Genomic DNA, 27,675 nt, shown 5'->3' with positions numbered 1-27,675 from the left:
TGGTGAGTACACTGTACTTCATAGAAAGAAGCGACAAGAATGGCGATCTAGGTATCAATAGACTTAAGTCTATGTTCTGTTACTGAAGTGACCCCCCCAATGATTAAAGTGCCTCATAATTTGATCATCCAATCTTTCACTCTGTCTGCTTTCTCCACAATTGGATGACTGAGACAAGGGCCAAAGAGGTCAGCTGCTCTTACCAGTTTGAGACTTATGTGACAGTTCCTCTGGGAATAGCAAGACCAGCAGGACCACTCCTTCCTTTCTTGGGATCTGCACTATAAACATCCTGTCCACCACCCAATACATGCCTAGTTTGGAGCAGTGCTAAAGCAGATATGTTTAGGTGCATTTTGCCTCCCCCACCTCCCCTAGTAAACATTAGTGGTTTGTTCTATCCTGTCTGGGGTCCGGTACCAATATGTGAGAAGTTTATGTGGTGTTTCTATCCCTTTAACATTGCGAATGTTGGTTTGCGATAGAACTTACTTCATTCCCTGTTGTAGAGGCTCCCTCCCCAACTCAGTTTCCAGATACATCTAGCTTGGGCTTTTATCGACTTGGATTGCCCCTTGTATTAACATATATAGTGCTGATGGCACATGCTCGTCATAGCTACAGTCTTTCAGCCGGTTCTAAATCGAGATTAGGCTCTACTTCTAATTGATGATAGCAACACCTTGTGACAGACGTGCAGATTACGTAAGTGCTTGATTTCCTGCAGGCTGTAGTGCCTCCTTACATCCTCAGAGGTTTTGACCGGGCCATTGGTGAAATGTAAGCCCATCATTACATCTGTTCTGTTTTTGTCATGTAAACCTATTTTTGTATTGTTTTAACGTATACTCTGAATAAAAGCATATTGCTGAAAACAAGGAGTTAAAGGAGGTGTCTGCAATGCGTGTGCCTATTTTATCCCATAGCTCATGCCACCCTAGTGACACATGAGTAATGAAGCCTCCAGCTCTTCTGCAATCTTTGGAGCAATAGGACCAGCCTGAGAGGGCCACTCACATGTAGGTGATCAGTGAAATACCACTGTTTTGATGCTTCTGTTTTCTCCCATTCAACCAAAAATTGAACTCTGTGGCCTGGAAGTTGGTCAGTTGGGGAGAGACCGATCTCTCTGTGAAGTGGGCTGATGAGTAGCCTACTAGCCTCCCTCAGTGTCTTACCATTACAGACACAGTTATTGATTAGCAGTTGAACTGTTTAATTATTGAGTGGGGCAGTGACAGAGTAATTGCCTACATTAAATAGAGTAACTTGGGAATGGACCCTCTTCTTAAATATGGCCATTTGTCCTAGGCAGGATAATTGGTCTGTGCCATTTTTGGAAGTCATGTCTCACCCTCCTCATAAGTGGGAAGTAGTTTAGTACAATGAGCTGAGACATAGAGGGCACCATTCAAATACCCAGGAGGGTAACTGCCATGGAGTTCCATTAAAATAGGGAACAGCTTCCTTAAAGCCTCGATCTGCAATAGGGATGGGTTTAATTGGGGTTAATAGCAGGACTTCAGACTTACAAAGGTTTATTTTAAAACCTGAGCTGGCAAAAGTTTCCATCTTCTCCAGCAACTGGGCCACAGAGGTCAGAGGGTTTGAAAGGGACAACATAATATCTTTGGCAAACCTCGTAAGTTGGAAGACTTCTTCGCTCATCTGCACTCCTGTGCTGGCCTCTCTACATCTAATAGCATTTGCTAGCAGTTCAACAGTAAGAGCAAAGAGGATGGGTGCTTGACATTTTTGATGGTGATATGTGACGAGTTGGTACTATTAAGCCTGATATTCGCCTTTAGGGATTGGTAGCTAGTGAGTAGCCATTTAGTAGATCACATACCTAACTCCATGGTATGTTTCACTTGGGTAGTGTATTTCCAGCTAACCCTGTTGAATGCCTTTCCAGCATCAAATGAAAGAAGCAAGACCTAATGCTACCTTCTAAGGGTATGTTCTAAAATGTGGAGAATCTATTCGGTGTTACCATCGCATGTGCAGCCTACAACGAAGCCCCATTGTTGTGGGTCTACTATATCTCTTAAAAGAGACACTAGCGCTCTGCCAGCATGCTGGTGAAGATTTTAATGTAAGGTGAGATATGGGCCTTTAGGAGGAACAAAGGCTTGGGTCCTTGCTTGCCTTGGGAATCGCTAGTACTGCTACGCCAAGCATATTTTCGGTCACTGTGCAAGACTGTCCAAACTTGTTGAAGATCTTCATCAAGATTGGGCCAGTGTTCTACAAAACCTCTTATAGAAAATGGTGGGGTATCCATCTGGGCCTGGGGATTTCTGTGTCTTAAGCTGGTTGGGTATGTCCTATAGTTTAATGACTGAAACCTCTTTCTTACTGTTGTCCACTAAGAAGTTCCTGATTCAGTTTTTGATTTCCATGTGTACTACCGCATTGTACAAAAGATAATCATTTAGTCTCCAAGTAGACCTGAAGTGCTGAAAAGAAGGCAGCAAAAGCATCATGGAGATCTGTGCATAGTCTGACAAGACAGTGTGGACAATGTTGCAATTTTCAACCTGCACTAGAAGCTTAGTCTCAATTAGGAATTTGTTTCCTCTCTATCAGTCTTCCTTCAAGCAGCTGACAACCCCTTCTTCAATAGCCTCTTTCTAAAGTCCAGTGGTGCTGGCCCCTACTTATGACTGAACATCTGGTGTGATTGAACCTTGGTACAGTCCATCACTATGTTGAAGATATACCCCACGCTCACCTCTCTATTTGCTTATGTGACGATGTCTAAGAAATCTGATTTAAGGAAGCTGTCTTAATTGATGCTGTGCGCAAAAAGTGCTGTGATTTAATTAATATAAGTCGCTCACTGTATCACTATATTTTTGGATCTGCCGGTCTTGTCTTGTATGACCTTTCTGACACTCCTCTGGTAGTTCTATAACCACTCCTACCTTTTTTTGTGTTGCTTGACTAGACAAATGGCAGGGGACTGCTTCGATTGAACTTTGGGACAGTCTTCTTTGAGTGGCTGGGTCGTCTTTCGCCTCTCCATGCCACTTTCCTTTAGGAGGTTAATAACAGCTAGTCACTTTGTCAGAGGCTTAAGACCCTTAACATTAAAACTCACTATCTTCAACGTTGTGTCTCGCAGAGGAACGCATTCTGGGGTGTGCCAGACACAGTACTTATTTCCCACCATCCCCCAATTGCATGGTATTAGCAAGGTGAAACAATACCAGTAGTTGGGGGTTCCTGTGTCATGTGCTGGACACGGCATACTTAAACTTGGGTTTAGAATACGTTGGCTTTGCAATCTGTCAAGTGCTGGATGCAGTTGTCACACCTTTTGTTGTTGAGGCTTCCAGAAGTAATAACTACTCCTTCCTTGTACCCAGCGTGAAGCTTAACACTTTATTATTTGAAAGCAACCGGTGTTTCTCTGAATGGCTACTAAATAGAGGAAAGTTCCTGTGGCATCAAAAACTCCAGGAAGGCAGGAGCATCCAGGAAGAGAACAATTGAAGAACCTTAAGCAGTCACAGATCTCAGGATGCAGCTCGAACAGTTTTTCCAAGCTATGAAGAAAGACTTTTAAGGGGAAAAGCCACAGTCCTAAAGGCAGAAAAACCAAGGTAACCAGACCCAGGTAACTATGAGTGAGAAACCTGCTGCCATAGTTGCTGCAGTGTTTGTGAAGCAAGGAATGGCAGGTTCAGGATTTTTAACTAGAGGGAATCAGGAATTTGGAAGGTAAAAGAAGGAAGTGACACACAGGTAATGCTTCTGCCATGAGGTATTTGGATAGTGCCATTAGCATGTAATATACAGGAAGCCATACCACTTAGAGAATAACAGAATTCCCCACTTCATGTCCTGCGATTGATTAAAATGAAAATGGCTTGCTACAGATAAGGCAGCATGCAGTGTTTTATTGGAATTAATGGTGGTGGAATAAGAGTCTCGTGGCCAATCAGAAAAGAACACCAGGTAAGAGGATCCTTGATTCCTCCTGCCATGTTCTTTCCCACTGTCTGAGAACAACCGCTGGAATCCAACCACCTCCGGTGTAGGGGTAGGAGGGGAGGGCAGAGAAAAGAATTGATGGCTCCACTATTCCTTCAGGGATGCCATCAATTAGCACCACATTGAAACCAGAAGACGCTGCGCTTTTAAAGTATAAACCGTTGCGACTTCTGCGGTCGGAATGCGGCAGCCGTGACTGTTTGGTTTTATAGTATCACCATACATTCCTACTCCTACACCAGAGCACCATGTTTGTTATGAAAGGCAAAGAAGAATTTCTTGAACACCCATGATCTTTTGTTCAGACCGTAACCGTTCAATCTGATTACTTGAAAAACATGAGGCTCACAATTTTCCTGTACCTCAAATTCTGGTTGTCCCTGAACCATAATAGGAACAGCATGAAAGTATCTGGGATAGGGACTAGTAATTACAACTTTGAGTTTAGAGGACTATGTAAGTGGAAGGAAGCCTTAAATGTAAAGTTACTAATTTATCAGTTTAATTATTGAAAAAGGACAAACAAGCGGAGGTGCAATTTGAAGGATTGTGATTGGACAGGAAGGATTCTTAAAGAGATCCAAACCTGATCTCGAGAATGCTAACTTCGTGATCGAATTCTGTGCTGATTAGCAGCTTTATCCATGGATATCTTTGCTTTGTGGAGACTTTCCTAAAGCAACATATGAACTGGGGACCCTGCCCAGTACTTATCACAATAGTAAACCCCAGTAGTCCAAAGATTTCTGAGAGGAAATGTTGAGACAAAATCCTGGCAGATGATACCTTTTTAAATGATGAAAAATGATCCAGCTTGTCTCCTTGTCCTAAGACCTCATGGACACACTACATTAACCCGCTTCTGGCCAGCCTCCTCAATGAGCCTTCCATATGGTCATCCCTACCTCTCTCGTTAATATGGACGCTCAGCAATTTTTAAAATGGTCTCCCTCCCAAGAGTGCTCTATCGGCTTCAAAATTTCCCGTACCACATACCACGTGCGTGGTTCGCGCACATAAATGTTATACATAATAAATTCCTAAGGGGTGGAGGTGTGATTAGAGTGGCGCTGCAGACCTGCACGCACTCCACCTACTGCGGAGGCATCACCACTGCGGACGTGTACTCGTATTATGTGGCCGCTCACCTTTTGGTCATCAATGACTGGTGTTATAATTCACCTGCTGACACAGCGTTCACTTTAGAACACACACCATTGGAAGGGACCCCCCTCCTAAGATTACTGTATAATGCGCAGAAGCTTGAATCTCTGCCCCACCAGCAGAACGACGATTCGGCTCTGGCGGTACACGGTCCGGCGAATGGGGTGGCTTGGGCAGTTGACTCTGACAACACCCCTGTGGCATGGTTATTATTTACGCCATGTGGCAGCACTAAAGGGGTTCCGTCAGTGGGACCTAATTGGCATCTCCACTTTAGGGGACGTTATGCGAGGCACTACCCATAGATCCTTCCACTAATTACAGGAGGAGTTCCATCTCCACAAAACCCAGTTTTACAAATACTTCCACCTATGCCATGCTCTAACCCCACTACTTACAAACCTAACGGACCTCCCTGCATTTCAGCCATTAGAGGGTCGCCTCCTTATGGGTGATTTTGGCGCACATAAAATTCGGCAGATATACCAAACATTGAGAACACACTTCAACACAACCCTACACAAAACTAGGAAGGCGTGTTAAGATGACATCCCAGAACTGACAGATGATGACTGGGCGGAGGCAATAGCTAGTCCCCGGGGTGCCGTGGTGTCTTCGAGATACCGACTTATTCAATTTAAATATGTTCATTGGGTGTATTACACACGTCTTCGTCTCTGGAGGATGGGAGTCATTGCATCCCCTCAGTGCCTACGTTGCGACAGGGAGGAGGGGACGTTTCTCCATACGGTATGGAGCTGCATGGCAATACAGTCCTTTTGGCGTAGAGTCTCAATCTGCCTTAAAGAGGTGCTATCCTGGGACCACCCACATGACCCTAGACTGTTTTTCCTTCATAGCACAGATGGCATAGGAGGGAATCGATACAAACACCACCTACTCTTTCTCGCTCTTACTATTGCCAAACGCGATATTGCTCAACCATGGAAGGGACCCTCCCCTCCGACAATAGGGAAATGGTGAAAGGAACTAGAAGCTTGCATGGGTGCGGAGGTTACAGTATTTCTGGTGCGGGTTGCTCTCAAAAACACAGAAAAATATGGTCTTGCTGGGCTTCATCCAGGGGCATGGACCTTCCCCCTCTTCCTTCGCAAACCCCATGAGAGTCTGCTTCCTTGGAATGTCATGGGCCATAATGTATGATGTATTGTATTCTTTCTCTGAATGTACATCTGTATCTAAATTTGCTTGCCACGGTGGGTGGGGTGGGAAAGTCTGCATTAGGTTCTGGTTTTCTTTTTTGTTATATATACAAACTGTACCAAATGTTATTACCATGTTTGATAACCTGTCATCATCTTGCCTTGAATTGGAATATGTGGGGCAATTAGCCCAGTGGTACTATAAAAACTCATTAAAATATGTTTTTAAAAAAAATGATCCAGCTTAGAGATTGCATCGACTGGTCCCATAATGGGGTGGTGGAAGCGACACAGTAAATTCTGTGGAGATGATATGCCAAGGTTTAGAAGGTACAAGGTTGGTGGTTAATTTTGAAATGTTTTTGCATGTTGAGTCTTTCCTTGACCAGAGACTGAGCAGGAGGTCACATAAGTATAGGCGTCGTTTTAGTCTTGCCTAGTAGATAGCTTTTAGGTTGTTAGCTGTCTGTAGGCAAAAGCCTCTTCGTTCCAAGCGTTTAGTGGGTTTAATGCCCGCCCATTGCTTACCTTTGGTTTGCTTTATTGTCTCTCTCATGTGCTTGCGTTTTATTCGATGGCTTACCTTCCTCTTGTGTTTGTCCTTCCCTTGGGGCATAGCCTCTTTACTGTCCGTTTCTTTTGCTGACTTGTATCCTTCCACTGCTCACTTTTTGGGCATTACTTTTTTCTTTCTCGCTCAGCACTCCAGTAGAGTGCATGTATTTTCCCAGCTCTCTCCCCCCTATTTCTCTCCCTCATACCTGCCACGGACACTCCAGGTGGTGCTCAATCTTGTGTGCTTCTTCCCCATGATCTGTGTTGCTTTCTCACTTATGTGCTGCTTGTCCACTCCTTTTTCCTTTCTCGCCCCATCAGACTTTACTTAAATTATTTTCAATCCCCCCCCCCCGCCCACTCTCCCTTGCCAACACCCAACCTCCTCTCCTGTTGCTTGCCCACCCTTTGCGGTCCTTTTAACATATTTCTTTTAAATTTATTTACATTTCTTGGATGGTCAGGCAGCTCCCATTTGCGGCCAGGCTACTCCTCTTCAAAAATGTGTATTTGCGCAATTGAAAATGTAGTTTTTTCTTGTATACTGTGCCAAGTGTTATCTGTTCTCTTGGATTGGTAAATAAAAAAAAAATACATAAAATGACCATGTCATTCATTAGGTGTGCGTCTACTGAATGACACAGACACCATTTGTGCCATGACTTGTACTTGTGTGTCCTGTCATGGCACGTTTTTTCTTTCTTTTATTCATTTTTTTTCTTGTTTTGCAGATCAGCAAAAGCATTTTGATTTTAACCCATGCTATACAGAATACCCAACAAGCATGGAAAAACCCAATATGTCCCTTGGCTTTGCCATTGCTTATAAAACGAAGGCCACCAAAAGGAATGTAGTACTAAATCTAGTGTGGAAGCAGCTCCTCGGTATCTGGATATGGCTGATTATTGATTCATCCCTGGTATTTCCTCTTGGAGTTCCTTAGTAGGAATAAATAAGGCTTTCTGGAAATGGTCTAGATCTTCATGGGCCCTTCCTACTATTTCCCAAAAAGATTGGAAGACAACCACAGTTCGAAGGCTTGGAATTAAACATTGCTCAGTCTTTGGAGTTTCAAAATTTCAGTGAGACAGACCATCTGCGATGGTGTTATTTTTGCCAGCTATATAAGTGTTAAAGTCATAGTGTCAAAAGAAATCATCCCACCATAATTGCGGACTGTTACAGCACTGCTGATTTCTCAAACATTGTAAATTACATGATCGGTTGGCACTTCAAAGGGTTCTGGAATTCCCATGAGATGGTGTCTCCATTGTTTATAAGCCAGTTGTCCTTTTTACAGAGCTGTGTTGTTTAATCAGCAAGGGTTTAGCGTTTGTGGAAGATAGCAGCTGGAGTGTTTTAAGCCATCATCATCTTGTTGTAGGTGGAATGGACCTATATCTCTTCCCGAAGCATCTGTTGCTTAGACGGGTCCATATTTACATTTAGAAAACGCCCAAAATAAATGTGTGTAAAAATTGCACCCTCTAGGAGGGATTGTGTTTTTTCACATTAGCATAAATGGCCAGTCAAGAATTGCAGTGGTCTTCCTTGGTTATGTAGATATTCTTTCTAGTTTCAGGAGGTGTCCTAGGTGTGTGATTTCTGGCTTTTCAAATTTACATTTTCCAGCCTTAGTATAAAGTTGGTGCTGATTAAGTTAAAATAAAACTTTGCACTCAAGGTTCTTATGTTCTTTCAAGGTTTTTGAGAAAATGGGAATACGATTCAAGTAGACTACAAGATAGTGATGCAGGATGTCTACACAAAGGAAATCCATGAACCCGTGGAAACCTCTAAAGGTATTGCATAGCCCCAGGGGTATGGATCGATTCCCAGTTTTCACAAATGCTGCCTTCCACTCATGTTATGATTCTTTTATAGCGCGTCAGCTACCCACTTGGGGGTTTCCGTTGCTTTTAGTAACAGGTGGGGTTCTTCCAGGACAAGCTAGTTAAGAACATCCAAGTCTTTAGTTGTCTGCGGAAGGTGGTCGGCGAAGTACAGAATCTCAGGTCTTCCAGTAAAGCGTTCCAGAGCTTGGGGCCGAGGTACGTAAAAAGATGACCTCTCATGTGAATCTGTTCGATCCTAGGAAGCTGCACAGGGATAGAGTGCTGGAGTGCAGAGAGCGAGCCGGCTGATGGGGTTTTGTCAGGCCAGTTATATGGAGGGGGCATCCCCAGCCCTTTCTCTGTAGACATAGCACAAGGCCTTACATTTGATGCGTTTCTCCACCTTGAACCAGTGAAGCTCACGAAGGCAAGATGTAACCGATGCAGGTTTAGGCAGTCTGTAAATCAGCCTGGCGGCCGCATTCTGCACCACCTGCATACGTCTAATGGAAGCTTTATCAATCTCCCAGTAAAGGATGTTGCTGTAATGCACAAAATAAGTGCCTATTGACAGTTCTTTGTGCAGAAACTGTGAGTATGCAGATACATTCCTGCAGCCATTTCAGGGTCGTGAAACAGGTACCAGATACCTTTGCCACCAAAGGCTTCATGGAAAGCTTAGTATCCACTAAAAAGCCAAGATCCTTTACTTTTAAGTGCCGGGACAGGGATATTGCCCAGAGTGTCTGACCAGTGCTGTGGTCCCCAATGGGACGGCTTCTTTCCAAGCACCAGCACCACCGTCTTACCCACATCATGATGTTTTGGACATGGACACTGATAGACGGCACACAGATTGAGCTCAGTAAATATTGCCAAAGCCCTCACACTTTCCAAGATCTGTTTTATCAAGTCAAAGGTTACAGAACCTTTATAGTTACGAGCTTGCATTGGATGTCAAGGGCTAAACAAGGTAAGTCTTGGGTCTTCTTTGGTACAAAAACCATCAAGGTTCCAGCTGAGAACAAGTAGTGAACGATTAACTCATTTTTAAGGTTTTCACAGCGCTTTTCCTTTAGGCTTTAGGAATACATTACTCACAAATAACTACTTGAGCTTTTTGTGGGATTAGCACAGTCAAATACTCGTTGAGGAGATGGAGTAAAATCTGTAGGTTTCTCAAAACCTTCATAGGATATTCTTGATGATGAATGGTTACTAGAGCTAGGTTGGCAACTGACCTAGGAGGAGAAGAAATCCTAGGATGAACATAATATGGTGCCCAGCAATTTCTAGTAGAAAAGCAATGCTCTAGATAGAATCGAAAACAGACATACTAGATACGATTTATTCAGTTAATGTAGGGATTATGTCTAAGAAGCCAGAGTAATACAAAAATTATAGTACAGCTTAGAGACTCATTTAAAATGAAAAAATATATCTTTGTGTGCTCCAAATGAGACTAATAAAGGTGTAGTCATCTGTTACTGAACCAGAGGTGAAGTGCATATCCCAGACAGTTTGCAAATGTTCTGGTTTCTTTTTTTTGCATAGGGGGATCAATTTTTCTCCAAGTGTTTTCTTTGTGAATAAATGTTCCAGAGCCACTGCTATCTAAAAGGGCTAGGACTTGAATCCCCAATCCAACGTGGAGTTCATAAAGAAATTCAAGTGATTGATTGATGTTAATTTGAACCCACATAAGGAAATGCTGGATTTTCTGTCTTACTTCTTTACAAGAGACGTGACTTCACATTTTTCGAATTCCTTTTGAGTTGATCAGGGCATTCTTTGAGCTGATAACAGAACCATCACAGTAAAGTCACAAACCTGCTTGCCTGTTCTTTTACATTTCTGACAGAGGACTCCTAGTAGTGCCAGTCTGCGTAGGTTCTGTTTGAGAATTATTATTAGCAGGAGAGTATCCATTCTTATGGGAAAAGGTTCCTGGTAAGGAGACAAGCCTAGCTCCTCTAGACCTTTGTCTTTTATTTAGTAGTTTCTGTAGCCTATGTTCTATAAGCTAGCCAGTCCCAATTAACACATTAAAATGAGTGACACAAGAGGATCTCACAAACTCACCTTTTAGTTTTTTCTTTGAGTCCTCATCTGACCAGTGTCGTTTAGGTTCTTTCAACCCAGGATGTTTCTGCTGCAAGTTGGTGGAAGCATGTGATGTTGGATAAGACATCCGAACCTGCCTATTGAATATTATATATGGTCTCTATTAAGTTTCTCATACATCTGCTTGAAAGAAGTAAGGAAGGCAATGTAATCGTGCAAACTTGGATACGAGCAGGAAACCAAGGGTATGACCCAGGCTAGGGCAGCTCCAGGAAGGCAACTGACCAGATATCCCAACTTTGCATAGATGGATGAAAGACCAAATGGTCCACCAAAGTATTTGAAAATTCTTTCAACTTTGTCTCCTGAGAATCTGAGTACTCCAGTACCGACTGCAGTAAGGTCAAGCCAATGCCTGTTTAAGAGCATTCTCCACTCTTAGCTGTTGCAGCTCTTGAGCTTATTGCTGCTGTGTTACAGTCAAATCCGGTGAAGGATCGATCCATACTTACATTTGGACTTAGAAGACCTTGCAGTTTGATAATTGCTGGACAGAACTATCTCAACTTCCTCTCTCATCTCCCTCTCTCATCGAGACTGATAGAGGCAAGGGTGACTCCTTCCTTTCGCCACTCTTTTGCTTAACACTTCTGAATGTCTTGTGGAAGCAACAGGTGTTTCTCAGAAGGGCCACTAAATGGATAAAACAAGCCAACTGGCCTAAAAAACATTAGGCAGGGGAATTCAAGAAGAGAATCTGAGAAAAACCCGATACTCACAAAACCCAGACTAGGGTAGATAAGAATCCAATCCAAACTGGAGCAGTATTCTAGGAGTTGGGGCAGCGTACAGGAATCCTTAGTGGGCAAACCAGCAGAAAACTGTATTCAAAGAGGGCAGAACAATTTTAACTGTTCATGGCTACAGCCAGACAATTAAAAGGCAGAAGCAGTATCTCATGAATGGTCAAGTAGGACCTAATTCTCTAATGTAGGAATCAATCAAGAAATTGTGGCTTCTGGGAATGCTGACGGTTACATTTGAGGAGAAGAGTAGCTTGCATAGATTAAGGCTGCTAGAGCATTTCCTGAGGTCAAAATAACATCCAGATTGGAACCTACTAGACCTGGAGTCAACTTACTTTGCAAGCTACCCCCATTGCTGAGTGAAGCCTGATGCCTGATGATGTATCCCTGTCGCTGTGATGCTGCCAGAGTTTGGAGTTTAGGATAACCGGGCATGTGGGTTATTTGCTTGAGGTGTGGATGGTGTAATATAATCTCTCCGAGTCCCCTTCACACTTCCTTCTCTCTCTCTTCACTGTTCTGTACCGTCCGCTGGTGGAATGGTGTTACATCTTGGGAATACATAGTGTTTGACAGTGTCGTAATTTGGAATGTGTGGGTGTTTTTTGTGCCCTCAAGAATCTTAGTTGGATTTGTTATATCCTTGATGGAAAAATACGATTGAAAGCTAAAGGTACTACATACATATTATTCATTGTTCATCTTGTATGAGAAGACTGTTTCTGGCTACGAGTCCTAGCTTGATAATCCTGCATGTTCTTTTTTTAAATTATTATTTATTAAATTATAAGGGTCATCCAATCTGACATGGCGTGCATAATTATATGAATTATAAAGTTGTTTTTTTTTAATAAACATTTTTATTGAATTATGCTTACAACATTGGCGGTGCATTATCAAGTTTTTTTTGTATTATTTTTATATTTTCCAAATTCTTAACAATAGGATTTCTACATCATGAGACCCTTTGTTTTCTAGAGTCGGACATGTCTCTTTTGATCTGGGCATAACTGCAGCCATTCCGTATTGTAAGGCTTCCCGGAGTCTTCGAGCATAATTTTACTTACTGAACAAGGTATTTCCACTGCCTACTTTCTAAGTGCTGTTTGTAAACGTACAAGATAGATTTTCCTGAATAGGATTTCAGGGTTTTTGACATTTCGTTGGCACATTTGCTATTTTTCCCCAAGAGTTAAATAAAAGTATTTTATTTGTTGCCACTGCAGATGTTGAGAATTAGAGTCTTAGATCATGAATGTTTTTTAAATTTAGCATGTAAAGTAAATGCGGTACTGAACAGCGAAGTATTATGAGGTGTTTTTCTTTTCTTTTTTTCTTCGCGGTTTGGATCATATATTTTGATAAAACCTTTTCTGAGGCTCAAAAGTAAATTTAGAAAAGGCTAAAAGATAAGTCTTTCTGCATTCCACTGATGACCAATGTCAAGTATTCTGTTCGAAATCCAGCTCTTTCAAAATAACATTTTCTTTCAGAATAGAATTTTGCCACACAAACAAAGAAATATGTGCTTATACCACCTCACCTGCCTTTTTAAGTGTCCACTTTGGACTTTCAGTTTACTTTTTGTACACATTCGGACACTGTTTGTTTTGACATACACTTCTGCTGTTAACACTAGTGCAATTGCTTAACTTTGGGCAGAATTGAAACAATTTAGCATATAAATGCTTTTGTATTGCTAGCTTCAGCAACTCATATACTATACTTTTGTTCCTTGCAAAACCTCAGTTACATTTTTCCAAAGATTGATAAAGAAATTATATATGGTTTTTCGTTCAAAACTCTAATTGTAATGATAGTACATGGTTCTCACGTTACCGTGACTAGTATGTTTAAAAAGTTAAAACATGACAATGTTTGTTTCAGAGTTAAAGATGTAAAAGGAAATTCTTTTGGAAAATTGGAAGAAAAGTTATAGCTTCAATTGATACTGAGATTTTCTAAAGGAGGATTTATTTTCTAACAAGGATTTGAACTTCATGTTTAAAATGTAAATGTAAATGATCCACCACCCATGACCTGTGTGACCACCTATAATACAGCGTCAAATCAAGTTTCCAGCATCATCCGCAAACACTGGAAGATAATCAATTCAGGCACCAGAAAATGGGAGAGCGCTTTGCATTCAAACGTGCCAACAACCTTGAAGACAAACTAGTGTCAACAAGACCATGTGCCAGTCCCAAATCTATGGACAACACAGTCCTTAACTGTTGGGGCCTTCCCAAAGTCACTGGACATTATCCATGCAACAACTGCAGTGTGTGCCATCTCACCAAACCAACGAAAACTCTCAACCTTGAACCTGGCAAAATCTGGACACAACACCAACACACCAACTGCAACTCCAGTAACCTTGTGTACCTCATAACATGCCCCTGTGGGCTCCGTTACGTGGGCATGACGACCCGCAAAATCAGGACCAGAGTGGTTGAACACAGAAGCACGATCAAGTGTGACCAAAACATCAGCAGACTGACAGATCACTACCTCAGTGCACACCACACCCCCAATGACATGTCCTGGACTGTCATTGAACAATTTGACATTCACCAAACAGACAATGACCGGATCCTTCATACCAAAGAACAGAGATGGATCTATCGCCTCTCCACGCAGCAACCCGGCCTAGGCCTGAATGACTCCATACCCTGGAGCTCACTAAAAACATGAATTTCTTACTCTTGATTCCCCTCCATGTTAAATGTCCCCCTGTTGCATTGACCAGTTATAACACACCTGGCACCCGACAGCGCTCTTTAAGTTCTCTCTTTCCCCAGTTAGCGCTCTTTTGTTTTACAACTGTACACTAATCTGTGTACACTGGGTACAGCTCACCCAGCCATCCCAATGCGCAGGCGCTGACATTCGGCACCACACATGCTCACAGCAGAGCATACTACTCCCCCGCACATGGGCATGCTCGCAGCAGGATACTCTTCTGGGCATGCTCACAACAGGATACACTGCTCTCCCGCCCATGTGCAGTACAGCCATGACTCAGCGTGTCCTCGCACAGTCTGTCTTCTCTGTCCTTCCCCGCACAGGTGTTCAGAATGATGCAGCCTGCAATTAAAGCACAAACACGGCCGAGGACAGCCCAACGGAGGCCGCAGAGACGACTGAAGGCTCAACGCAGACACTGACCAAAAGTATCGGGAGTAAACCAAGCACTTCAGCTACAAGCCGGGTAAGCTCTTTTTCCACAGGTCCCTAACCCCTTAAGGACCCTTTATCTTCCCAGGGTCCATTCCTCTGCCGGACTACTCCATGGGGCATGTTTGGCAACAAGCCAACGTGAGGATAATCTTCCTTTCATGCACTTTCCACCGTTTTTTTGTGTGTTGATGCGCTTACGATGCTTAGCCCACCACAAAACTTTGTGTACATATGATAACTCTAACCTTAGCCATACCACCAATATGGCTACACCATTTGCCGCTTATTTACCGTCTACACAGCACAATAGATATCCGCAATCAATCTGTCTTGTGATTATGTAACCATACTGAAACTCTCCCTTGTATGTGTGTCCTGTCATACTTGTTGTATGTCCAGTAATGCTCTAAGAGGGAATCCCCCCCTCACATGTAAAGCACCTTAGCGAGTGCTACACATTTCTCAAAATTACACAATCACTTAAATCTAAGTAATTTGCACCTACACACTTTGGTCCTGAGGAAAGCCAGTTTTAATCATAAAGGCCTGGCTGAAACATGTAGACCACACCTGGATGTAGGAAACCCTAATTAACATTCCTATAACATCCAACAGCCTTTTTTAATGCTAGCAGTGACCCAGTTATTAAAATATAATTTACCCTCGGGTACTTGTATCCCTGCATAGCTTTTAAATAGTCACCTTCACGTCACTACACTGCACACTCAGATACATACCTGCTCCGCTGTATCCAGGCGTCGAAGCACACCCAGGACACACTCGGTGTCACTGGGTGGGCCCGATGATGAAGCATGCCACCAACTAGGTTGGTGGGTGAGGGCTTCATGAACAAACAAAATGGTTTGTACCCTGCCTTACAGTCTTGAGTCTATGTAAATTCACAAATAGGCTAGTCCTTTTTGATCTCACATATAAACCCCGAGGATACGGACTAGTTACCTAGTCCTCTCTCTCTCCTTTGATAGTGATACAAATGTAACTTGAACAGAGAATGCCAAAATATGAACAGTAGTTCAAAATTGTATGTATTTGAACTCATTAAGTGGCAAGGATGTGCAGCTGTGCAGGCCATAACTCTGATCCTGAGCCAAATTTCAGTGACTATTCTGTTCCTTATCCACTTTCTGCAGAATAAAGGAAATCACCATCAGGCACAGGGAATATGCCGTTGGGGAATTCTGATGGAGAACTCCCACTTCCCCAGCACAGGGGTTGACTCCTTCACCACACATGGAGTAAACCTCCTTTCCTCTCCTTAAGATGGGGAGTTCAGTGGGGTGCTCCATGCCCAACATACATGTGAGGGGTAGTACCACTTGACATGAAAAACTGTGCAGTCCGGAGGCGAAAGCACCAGTCGGCACAGGTGGCAGCTCCTCCCTACGACCACTGTTTAAACAGATTTCCCCTCCCCCTCAGGATTTCGGAACAGGGGGACACCTCCATGATATTCTGCCTCACTTCTCTTGAGAGGGAAAAGAACAATAGATGGGAGGGCTTCTCAGTGGTGGAGCTTGTCTTTCTTGACATACATCTGAATCCACTCAACCCTTCTGCCATTTTCTCTCCCCTCAGCTGTAGCCACTGATTGGTGCATTGTCACTAATGTTCCTCTTTCCCCATGAGCGAGGAAAGCAAAGGCGATGGGAGCAGCCAAGCACTCCAGTCCTTGTGTTTTTAGGTCTCCCCCGAGCCAGCATATGCGCTGCTCTGGCGAGACATTTAGTAGCTGCTTTAAAAGGCTACCTTGCTATTACGCGCACAAGCGCGCGATGTGCACAGCTGCCATCGGGCTTTCAGCGCGTGCGTGAATCCCCTCCCCTCCCTTCTCCCACTCCCTCCTCATCAGCTTTATTTTCCGTTCACTTTCGCGCGGCCATGGCACTTTCACGGGCGCGTGGATATCAGCTTAATTTTTTTTTCTTTCTTTTTTTAACTTTCAGCGCGAGGCGCGCGCGGGTTCTTTTTTGCTCCCCCATGTTGCTCACATCCACCCCCTCACCCTTCCCTGTGTTGCTCCAGCACTCACCGCCCCCTCCCCCCGCTGCTTCCATGTTACACCGTGTGGCTCACTTTCGCTTTCATGGCCGCGCGGCATTACTTTTACGGCCGCACGGCCAATGCTTGGTATTTCTGAAGTGTGTTTTTCCCCATACAACTGTGTTTCCAGTCAAAAGCATTTGTTGCTGTCAAACCTTCGCCACCCGGGCGAGGTGAGCCTGTGGGGTTGATTAGACCTATAGAGACAACTCTTTAGTGCAGTGATTGCTCTGCGACATGCTTTCCGCTCTAGACACCGTTGTCCTTCAGCAATGCGATACCCAAGTGTAACTGAACTCCAATAGTTGTCAGTTAGAAACTAAAGGCCAATGGGGTTCAGTGTCTCTTGCGCTCATCCGTGCTCGAAAGCAATTTACACGCGTATGGTTGCAGAAAGACTAACGTCCTGTATTTTAAGTGTTATTTCAGTGAACGGCAGATACATCCTCACAGTTTTAACCATTGCCTCTTATAGTATGAACATATTGGCTTCCCTTCAGCGTGGTAGCAGTGAGCAAATAATTACAAAAAGTACTCCAGTGATAATAGCCACCTGCAAACAATTTCGTTTTACTGTAAGTCTTTAGTAAAGATGAATGCTTCTTGTACCTTTTAAGCAGGAGTGTGGATCCCTCGCCCCCCCATTAGAAATATTTTGTATGTCATTCACCCGCCCAGTCTGTGCGGAATAAGCCCTTGCGGTGGTTTCTGCCTCACGTGGCCATAAAGATTGCCGAACCGTAACCCAGGGTTGTCGGAGATCTCTTGTTTAGAAGCCATTTTCGGAATAAGTTCCGTGCCTGAAAGCCACAATGTACAGTAACTTATTGGATTGCCTCAGATTTAAATTTGAATAATGTTACCATTATTTCTTGACAAAGTACTCCCAAGTGTAATCTTTACTCCTCTGTTGCAGCCTTGTTGCTTGTTGTTGTTAGCTGTTAGAGGCGAGTGGTTCAAGAGGTAGCTAGCTACTCGTAAGGCCCCATCAGGTATGGATGTTAAAGCATCCGCCACTTCCAGCACTGTTTTTTTTTTGGTACAGCCTGTCTAAGTAAGATGAAGCAAAATAGTTTCAAGCGTGCTTTGCTTATGTTTGCATTTGACACACCTAGGACATGTTAAGGTAGTGTAAGCAAGGGACCCGTGGACACCCAGTCGGAGAGGAGGAGGATAGAATTAACCTAGTTGCGTTCATCCTACATGGTGAATTTGTCCTTGTGAGCTGCCATCACAGTCTTTTGTCTCTTATAAAAGAGAAGGTAGATGCGCTCACTTGCCTTTCACGCTGGACGACACAGATAATACATTTTAGGGTGCCACATATGGTTCATGGGGGGAAAAGGCAGCTCCAGCCTTTCCATGGTGTTTTTTACTTGATGGATTGTCTATCCCTTTATCCGCGAGTAGTCCAGATATGACACTGTATGAGGGTCGAATTAGTGGGTGGTAGTAGTAGTAGTAGTAGTAGTAGTAGTAGTGGTGGTGATGGCGATGGCACCCAACTTCACCTTTGTGACATAGATGCTCAGCAGCAAGATATCTGAATATTCCACATCTGTAATCTCTGGGTATTTTAATAAAGACACTCAATAAATACCTGAGGCATGCTATGATATTCTCTGGGGTGCTATGGAAGGGGAGCATATAGTTTGCTTAGTCAATTTATGTTCTGTTTTGCCAGCATTTTTAGCTTTCTAAGTAGTTTCGAAGAATATTGAAAAAAACGGTATGGAAAATGAAGTACCTGTTGCTGGCTACCGATGGGTATTTGTTGTAGCGGTTGAGCATCAATTCATCTGTAAGGTACTGAGGGTTTTATTCTGATACGTTCCTTTAGCTCTCATATATACTGCCTGGCTTTCCATTTTTACCAAAGGCATTTACCCAGGTATCACATTGAAAACATATGGTACTTCAAAAACCCATCAGTTCAATACAGAATATTTATTAATCGCGTGCCAGTTCTTATGAAATTAAAATTCACAAGTTTGGGTGTGGGAAAATGAAAGAAAATTTTACAGTAAACCTTTAAATGCTCACAAATGATTTAGCTTTACTGGTGAAAGGTCTGTCATCTTTTTATTGTTTTGATATCCAGTCTGTGAGACAAAATAATCTGCATACCGCAGGGTCAGTGCCTTTCCTTGTGGTAAATGCTCACAAATGATTTAGCTTTACTGGTGAAAGGTCTGTCATCTTTTTATTGTTTTGATATCCAGTCTGTGAGACAAAATAATCTGCATACCGCAGGGTCAGTGCCTTTCCTTGTGGACGCAGTCAGTGCCACCACTAAGTGAACTTCAGTAAGTGCAAAACGCTGTGATGTCTGAACAAAAACTTGTCAACACATTTGGGGAGTAATAAAGTCATTTTTACATTCTTGCTGCTTCTGTTCTCCTATGTGTTTGTGTTTTTGTGTTGTTTTTTGGTTTGGTTGCTGATTGACCTTAATCCATTAATATACATAATAATGATGAACATTGTTTCATGCAAAAAATCCTGTGGTTGGGAGGCAGTCTAATTTGAGTCGTTTTCGGGTCGAGCCACACCACTTTCTTGGACCAAGGGGTTATTTTGTGCTGATCCTCTGGTCTACATAGGATCAGCACAAAATACCCCCTGGACGCTGCCTAGTGTAACAGCCCAGCCTATACCATAGATGTCCTTATTTATGGGAATGTATTAACCTCTTCAAAACAAGCATTGGCATAGCCAATAGGTCTTGCCTTTGGGACCTTATAAGTGTTTAACCATGCAACAGTTAATGTTGTTCCACCAAGGATATTGTGCTGCATAACTAAATACTTATAAGGTCCCAAAAGCGAGACCCATTGGCTATGCCAATGCTTGTTTTTTTTTTTGCTGGACTAAAAATTAGTTTGACTATCCAGAAGACGTTTAGGCTTCCTGAAAGGTGTTGATCAATGTGTAATAACCCTGATCTGCTGGTGCCCCACAGACGTTGATATGCAGAATCTTGGGTATGGGTCAGAATGAGGCACATCTTGAACAAGTAAGCCCGGTTCCCCACGCTTTCTTTTTTACAGTTTGTCCCAACTGAACGGTGTTGATCAATGAGTATTAACGCGGATCTGCAGATGCCCCCCAGAAGTTGATGCAGAATCTTGGGTAGCGGTCAGAATGAGGCACACCTTGAACAAGTAAGCCCTGTTCCTCACTCTTTCATTTTTACTGTTTGACCAATCCCCCCCCCCCCCACCACCAGGGCAGATCAGGGAGTAACATTCCTGATATCCTTCCCAAGTGGGCTTAAATGCAAGTGGCCGTTAGACACTGGAACGAGGCACACATTGTGCCAGGAAGCCAAGCAACTCTGTCTCCTTTTTTGTTGCTTGACTAAAAAGTATCCTTGATATCAAGGGGGCCATGACAGGGCTTCAGGACTGGCAGATCGTGAAAGTGGGATAATGTCCCCTATCAGCTACTCTTTCTCTCAAACAGTACTGTGTCCAAAGGCTTCCTGCTCTTTGACTGTATGATAACTGCAATCCTTACCAGACTTCTTTTTGTGGTTGTACCAACATCGTCCTAAAAGGATTTCTAATTATGGGTAGGGTGCAAAGGGCGAGCCAAAACAGTACTCCGCATACTCCTCATGTGGATGGCTCTATTGCATAGGTTATCAACTGGCCAGAACTGACCATGTGAAGGTCAAATTACTCACTTATGGGTGAGGTTTTTATGGGGGAAATGAGGCAATGCTGGTTAAGACTTTTGTAGTATGTCAGATGTTAAGAAGTTTTTTGTCACATAAATGTGAAGGCTTTTCGTACACATACATTTTGCATGGTGTTCTGGGTAAAAAAGATAAGTCGATGTGGTCCAGGAGGCTGGGGTTGGTAGGGATCCCTGGATGCCAACTAATTCCGAGCTCAAACACTGCAGCGATCTCAATGAAAACTGAGAAGATTTTGTTAAACCAAAGTTTGACTCTTGGGGTGGTGCAAGTTATGAGTAATGAAATGTGATGGGATCCATGCAGTTCACACCTCCCTGGATCCCCTAGGTATTTTAGTTTATAATGATGCCAAAGTCTCTCTTTTGGAAGCATGCCTTTTTCTCTTCACATGGTTGGGTTTTATCCTTTTCCTCTACAGTGCAGTTCGCCATTCCAAACCTATTGGGTGCTGTTTTTATTGATTAAAGTGTGTGAAAGTTGACTGTTTTGCTATCCATTCAGTATTGCATTTCAGAGTTCATATTCTTGGGTATATTTACAAATACATATCATGACTTCGTACCCAGTTTCTATTAATTAAATTTGTCATTAGAAAGTTATACATGGTCTGTACACAATGAAAAGTGTTTGAAAGCCATGGTTCAGTTATTGGCTCTGGGCAGGTTTTTGGAGAAACTACAGACACTACATGTTGTAATGGAACATGCAGTCAGTTTTATTTTAGGAGTTAGGTTTCACTCTTCTTTGTTTTTTTTTTTTTTTCGGTATGACAACACCTACTTTTTTAGTATGGGAACCGAGGAAACCATACATTTAAAATCTGTACAAAGTAGGAAGCACTCTTCTTTGAATGTACTGGCACATAGTCAAAATGAAATAAAAAAAGAAAAAGGTTGAAAAGTTCCTGCACCACAAATATCTTCTAATGAAAATAAAATATTGCGTTAAGTAAAATAAATTACCACTTTTAGTAACCTCAAAGATGACATCAGTTGAGAAGGCACTTCACTGTTCAGTCTCCAACAGTACCAATTACTTTATCAAAGGCATCTTGCACACTGCAAAGAGCTCTATGACATATAATCTAAAATGACACCAAATGTGGCACAAGCAATGCTGCCTTTATGGTTCTGTAAATAATTTAAAATCCTCCTAGATTAAAATGTGCAAGGTACTACACTACTCCATGTCTGTCACATGTGTATCTTGTTTCTGTGTTTTTAACAGGGCAAGACTTCAGTTAAGTGTATAACGTCCGCTCTAGAAACAGCAAAAAGAGTGGTGGCAGCTCGCATCACAACCAAAACAGGCACTCTGGTCGCACAATTCTGTTGGCATTGTAACTATGATATCATAAAATAGCATGATATCAGACTGTATATTCCATCACCCCAGTTTTGCAGAAGAGGTACTCCGTGTATGTAGGTTTATTTATAAGTGGTAGTGTTGGTTAAATTAAATTAACACTACATTCAACCTGCGCAAGCATTTGAAAAGGAAAATCATTTGTAAGAAGCCTATTGACCTCCTTGGGACCCAGTGAGAAAACGTTTGAAGATTGTTTTTAGTCAGCCGACGGTTGGGATTGGGAGCCACAACCTTTCTTACTCGCCTTTAGTGAATGGAGAAGCCAGAAGCATTTTCTTTCCATGTTCAATTCATAAAGGGCTGAGGGCCACACATATTATGGTTTATAAGAACTGCGCTACCACCTGAAACGAAGCTGTATTGAATGCTCGTCAGGTTGGTGCTTCAAAGTTGCTGATACTCTTTTTAATTATTTTAATGTTACTTATCTGTGTTTTTAAGGGGTATTGCTATTTGCACATAATGGACTTTGCTGCTTTGCACTATCTTTGTTGATAACGCTGCTCATTCACTCCGCACGCTGTATTGTTACGGTGCCGGTAGGAGGAAATAATTTACAGGACACCGCCATTCTGGCGGCCAGCGGTTAGCGTTATAGTTGTTTGAAACCTCTAAGCTTACATTTTCATGCTGCCGCGAACGTGCAGCGGACGCGCCACCGGCGCGCCAAAGGCAAGCCCGTCTGCGCCCGTCCTCGCTAAGTCCGGGCCCAGGGCCAGTCCCCCTGGCTCTTCCATACCTGCCGTTAGAGGCTATTCCAGGGAGGAGTTATTGGGTTGGGACCCGAAAGGGGGTAAGGCCAGCTGTCCAAGGGTAAACCCTGAATCTATCAGGGGATCGCTGACGGAGCGCTGTCACAATTGTCACTATATGTGGACTGCGGAGAACTCTTGTAGTACAAGGTGCAATACTTCCGGGGGCAGGACAAGTCTAACTGCTCAAGAGCCTCTGAAATGTCTCCTCCTTAATGCTAGGTCCTTAATTAAACATAGTGTAGAATGTGCTCTGCTCATTGAAGATTATAATATAAAATTAGCCTTTATAACGGAATCCTGGACTAATGAAACATCGGGACCCGATCTAGTTAATGCCATTCCCTCCGGCTTTTTATGTTTTACAATTGACAGACCTACCAAAAGAGGTGGTGGGCTGGCAGTTATATACCATTAATCTCTGAAGCCTTCCTTTGTCAAGGCCCCCCATCTGGCTTGTGAGGCAGTGACCATCAACATTCAAATATCAGATCATGACACATTCAATGTTATTCTCCTTTATCGACTCCCTGGTTCCAGGGGTGGTTTTCTAGACTCCATTGGTACACTTCTAGAGGAAGGATTGTGTAATAAGTCTCTTACGGTAATGGGGGATTTTAACTTTCACCTTGAAGATCCTACTGATACCGACAATATTAAATTGCAGCAAATATTCAGTGGAGGTGACCTTAAGCAATTAGTGACAGATCTCACTCACTCTGCAGGACACATCTTGGATGGGATCTTCTCAAACAATCCTAACCTTGTCTATACCAAAATAGTCCCACTCGCTTGGACTGATCATACGGCGATTCTTTTTGATCTTAAACTAGCCAATCGTCCCTCCTATAAATCTTCTACCAAGGCAGTCACAACCATTAGGGCCTGGAAAATATTGATAGTTCTGGACTGGGAAATCTGCTGAAAGCTTCACGGCCCGTTCAATCGTTTAATGTTGAGACAGCTACAAACTCCTACACGGAAACGGTAGACTGCTTGTTGGAAATTAGCGCCGGGCAAACAATGCATTTTCAAACGGGCATTGCCATCTGCCCCATGGTACACTGAAAATCTAAAAAAACACAAACTTGAATGCAAAAAGTTAGAACGTAAGTGGAGGAGAGGGTACGAAATTTATGACAAGGAGATCTATAAAGTATGTCTGTCCAAATATAAAAAACTGCTTTTTGAAACCAAAAAGACTTATTTTGGAGAACAAATTAGGAAGGCTGGACCCTCATCTAAGGTCCTGTTTAACACAATCTCCAAGCTTACTACTCCCGCTAATTCCAAAATTGAAAGCAGTCCAGAAATATGTGAGACTCTGGCTGCTTTCTTTTTTACAAAAGGTTGAAAACATCTTTTCCTCCTTTACCTTCACACCCACAGATTCCATGGAGGCCGTTTTAACACGACCTCACGATTACAACAGGCACACTCCAACGCTTGATCATTTTAAATCATTGGATCTATCTGGAGTATCTAAACTTTTACTTGACATTCGGTCAAGTTCCCCTTTAGACCCCTGTCCAGTTTTCATTCTGAAACAAGTTCCTGAAGTTATTGGGGAAGTTCTTACCCCACTGTTTGCATCTATTTTTTATAATGGTCACTTTCCGAGTTCTTGGAAAATAACTTCCATTCTTCCCCTTCTAAAGAAGCCCAACCTGGACCAACTTGATCCCAGTAATTACAGGCCTATCTCTCATCTCCCCTTTCCTGGAAAAATGATTGAGAAGGCCATGAATGGTCAACTCTGCCCTTTCTTCCGTACCAACTCTTTGCTGGACAGTACACAGTTCGGCTTTCGTGCTGAACATAGCACTGAGCTGGCATTGATTAAATCTACTGAGGAAGTCAGAAAGGCCCTGGACCAAGGTGGTGCCGCTATACTCTTCTTATTGGACCTTTCGGCCGCATTTGGTACGGTCCATCACGCAGTCCTAATGGACCGTTTACTGGCGGCCGGGGTTAAAGGCAAGGCCTGGGATCTCCTCAATCCTTTCTTGACCAATAGAACTCAGACAGTAGATCTTGGTAGAGCTAGCTCCAGGCCTTTTTGTCTTCCCTGTGGTGTTCCGCAGGGGTCCTCGCTTAGCCCTACATTGTTTAATGTGTATGTGGCTCCACTGGCAGTCCTGATAAGATCATTTGGATTCCAGTTAACTTCGTATGCGGATGACACACAAATTGTGTTGTCTATCCAGAAGGGGTCTGAGGCTGAGACCGGTTCCAGATGCCACAACTGTATGCAGGCGATTGCAGCCTGGATGGCATCTAACTGCCTTAAGCTCAATGCAGGCCAAACAGAGGTGATAGTTTTTGGGAACATCGTTAACCTCTGGACGCCGGATTGGTGGCCAACAGCAATGGGCTCACCCCCAGCACCTGTAGCTCGAGCTAAGAATCTGGGAGTGATTCTTGATCTGAAGCTCTCCTTCGGTGACAAAATTAGCAGGGTTGTTTTCTCCTGCTTTTTTATTCTCAGAACCCTTAGAAAAATCAAAGTTCAGAGTATTTTACATTAGCCAGTGGGATACTACGGAATGCTCCTTGCTGCCAATGTTAAAATTGGACGCAGGGGGTTAAATATGACAGAGCTTCTAACTAATATTTAAATGTGAACAGCGTGGGGCATTTGTAGGAGGGCATCAGGGACCCGTTACCACGCTCCTAGAAGAGGTTGAACACATTGGTCTTGTATCAGGATGAAACATAAACTAAATTCTGAATCGAAAAGAACAGTTGGAACTTAAGACATCGGACCTGCTGTTCATTTAGGGGTACGTCATATACTTGGGAACAGAGATATGCTTTAAAGATAGGAATATTACTCAGACAAAGCATGGATAGGTTAGCTGCTATGTTTAAGTCTCAGAAGAATAGTTTTATTTAAGCCTAAATCACCAATCACTTATACAGTGCCAAACAAACCCCACAGACATCTGAACGCTTGAAGCAAAGTGCAAAGATAATAACGTCAAACAACTGGATATTAGTCAATCTGCTGAAACATTAAAGGTTGTTCTTGGTTCGAGGGAATTCAGGACGGCTTTGAAGGTCAACCAGCAGAGAAACTGAAAGATTATTCTCTAGGTGAGTCACTGTAAAAACTTTTAAATCTGGACTTCGAATGCCTTGGCCAATTTAAGACCATTGTGGGGTTTTGTTTAAGTCTTGAACACTTCTATCTCGAAAGTCTGAAAGAAACCCAAAAGTAAAGGGTTAGTAAGACATATCAAGAAGTGACAGGTGTAATCTTGAAACTTTTTTTATCTTAAACAATAAAACCTCTACATCTTTTTTTATTGGTCACAAATGAAGATGTCACAATCCGTTACCTATCATAAGTTATGAAGGACATTGAATTAAAAATATGAATTACAACTATTTCCTGCCCATAACTGTCACCCCTGTCAGAAACTATTTTTGAGGTTATGGAAAATGTGGTGTTATCTATAGGATGATAATCTATCCATGGAATGGGCCATGCTATTATATCAATTCAAGCAGCTAACCCCGGGAGCAGATCCAACAGACGGCCCACCCGCATTGCCAGCCCGGCACACGCAGTCACAGACCCTACCCAACCAATCTCTCGAAATGACGACTGCATGAACTCCTCACAAACCCCGGCATCAGGTGTGCTACCGCGGCTTCAGGTCGAATCGAATATGATAGGCAACCATGAGTCACAGTGGTGCCTTACCCATACGACGTTCCATACCCTCGCTAGAGATTCTGGAGATGTTCTTCCATGCCCGTTCCCTAGGTTATATCCCCGTTACGCCCCAGTTCCTGTGCCATATCCGGAACCTGAGACAACAGGGTATACACATCACAATATATCTGTAAGATGTTTATGCTCCCACTTGATGTATCACCAGTATATACAGATGTTATGTACCACCACTGGACGTACAGTCTGACTTAACTATTCGAAAACTGTGTATGATGTACAATGTGTAAAATATGAAAATGGCAATAAAAATGTTTAAAAAAAAAAAAAATCTATAGGATGAAAATCTTCTCTTTTCATACGAATATATGCACTGCTCTTCCCAAACGAGTGGACAATACCCATGTATTTGATATAACAATCATTTTGACCACTAAAAACAGTACAGGGTTGATCCCTTGGGATGCCCTTAGCCCCTCGCCTTTCTGTTATGTTCTATAAAGACTAGAACAAGGACACGGACTGTAAATAAAATGTGACTCAGAATTCAGAACACTTTGTTTCTGCCACTGCCTTCATGCCCCTAAAACAACAGGTACAAGGGCAGGACAAAGAGAACACATGTGCAAACCCTAACTGACGTCCATGGTCTTAAGGAACTGCTTCCACAGCATATCTGGCATAACAGGAGTGTTGTGGTGGTTTGGAGGATACGGAATGTTAGGAATGGAAAGTTTTTTGGGTAATGTATGTGGGTTCCGTAGTGGAGGGCTGAGCAGGGAGTGGTTAGAGGGCAGGCTGTGATCACATTCGGTACTGCTCCACTTGTTGGATGAATAAAACTACACTTTTATTGGAATTGTTCAATGTGTCCACTTGTTGGATGAATAAAACTACACTTTTATTGGAATTGTTCAATCTGTACCTAGTTAATGGAAAGGGTCAATAACACACGTGACAAAACCAAGCAGTATTGTGATACCAAGAATAAGACTAAACCAGTGAAGGTTCGGATGGGTGGATCAGTGAATTTGTGCGAAGAGACACAGCAAGGTTTGCAAGGGGGAATGCCAATTTTACGAACCAGTGGAAGTGTTAAGTGACGGCCATACGTTGAGCGATGGAAGGGCGTGAATCTCTACCGCATGGTGTGTTGAAATATGAGGGTCGTTGAATTGATGATTTGGGGGAGTGACGGGTGAAGCATGACAGCTGCGTCATATATAATGTGGATGATTTGGGCAATAAGTGACTGTGTAACCTGGAACAGGCAGTGGGGAATCACCTACTTCTGATAATATGGAAATATGGAGATAAAGACTTCCTCGAACATAATGCAGCACGCT

General features: G+C 42.9%; 1 protein-coding gene across 20 annotated transcripts in view; it reads left to right on the top strand.

Annotated features, from left to right (window-relative positions):
• Positions 1–27,675, top strand: part of REPS1 (RALBP1 associated Eps domain containing 1) — an 894,243-nt gene that overhangs the window by 53,782 nt on the left and 812,786 nt on the right. For 2 of the 20 annotated variants that reach the window (XM_085612464.1, XM_085612458.1), the window contains exon 2: positions 12,565–12,661. The exons of the other annotated variants lie outside the window; for them this stretch is intronic. The gene's annotated coding sequence lies outside the window, so the exon portion shown is untranslated. The remainder of the gene's footprint in view (positions 1–12,564; positions 12,662–27,675) is intronic. 20 annotated transcript variants of the gene reach the window in all.

Source organism: Triturus cristatus, chromosome 6, assembly GCF_964204655.1.
Source record: "Triturus cristatus chromosome 6, aTriCri1.1, whole genome shotgun sequence".
Lineage (NCBI taxonomy): Eukaryota > Metazoa > Chordata > Amphibia > Caudata > Salamandridae > Triturus > Triturus cristatus.
The sequence above is the reverse complement of the archived record's forward strand: the minus strand, read 5'-3'. Positions and strand labels throughout refer to the sequence as shown.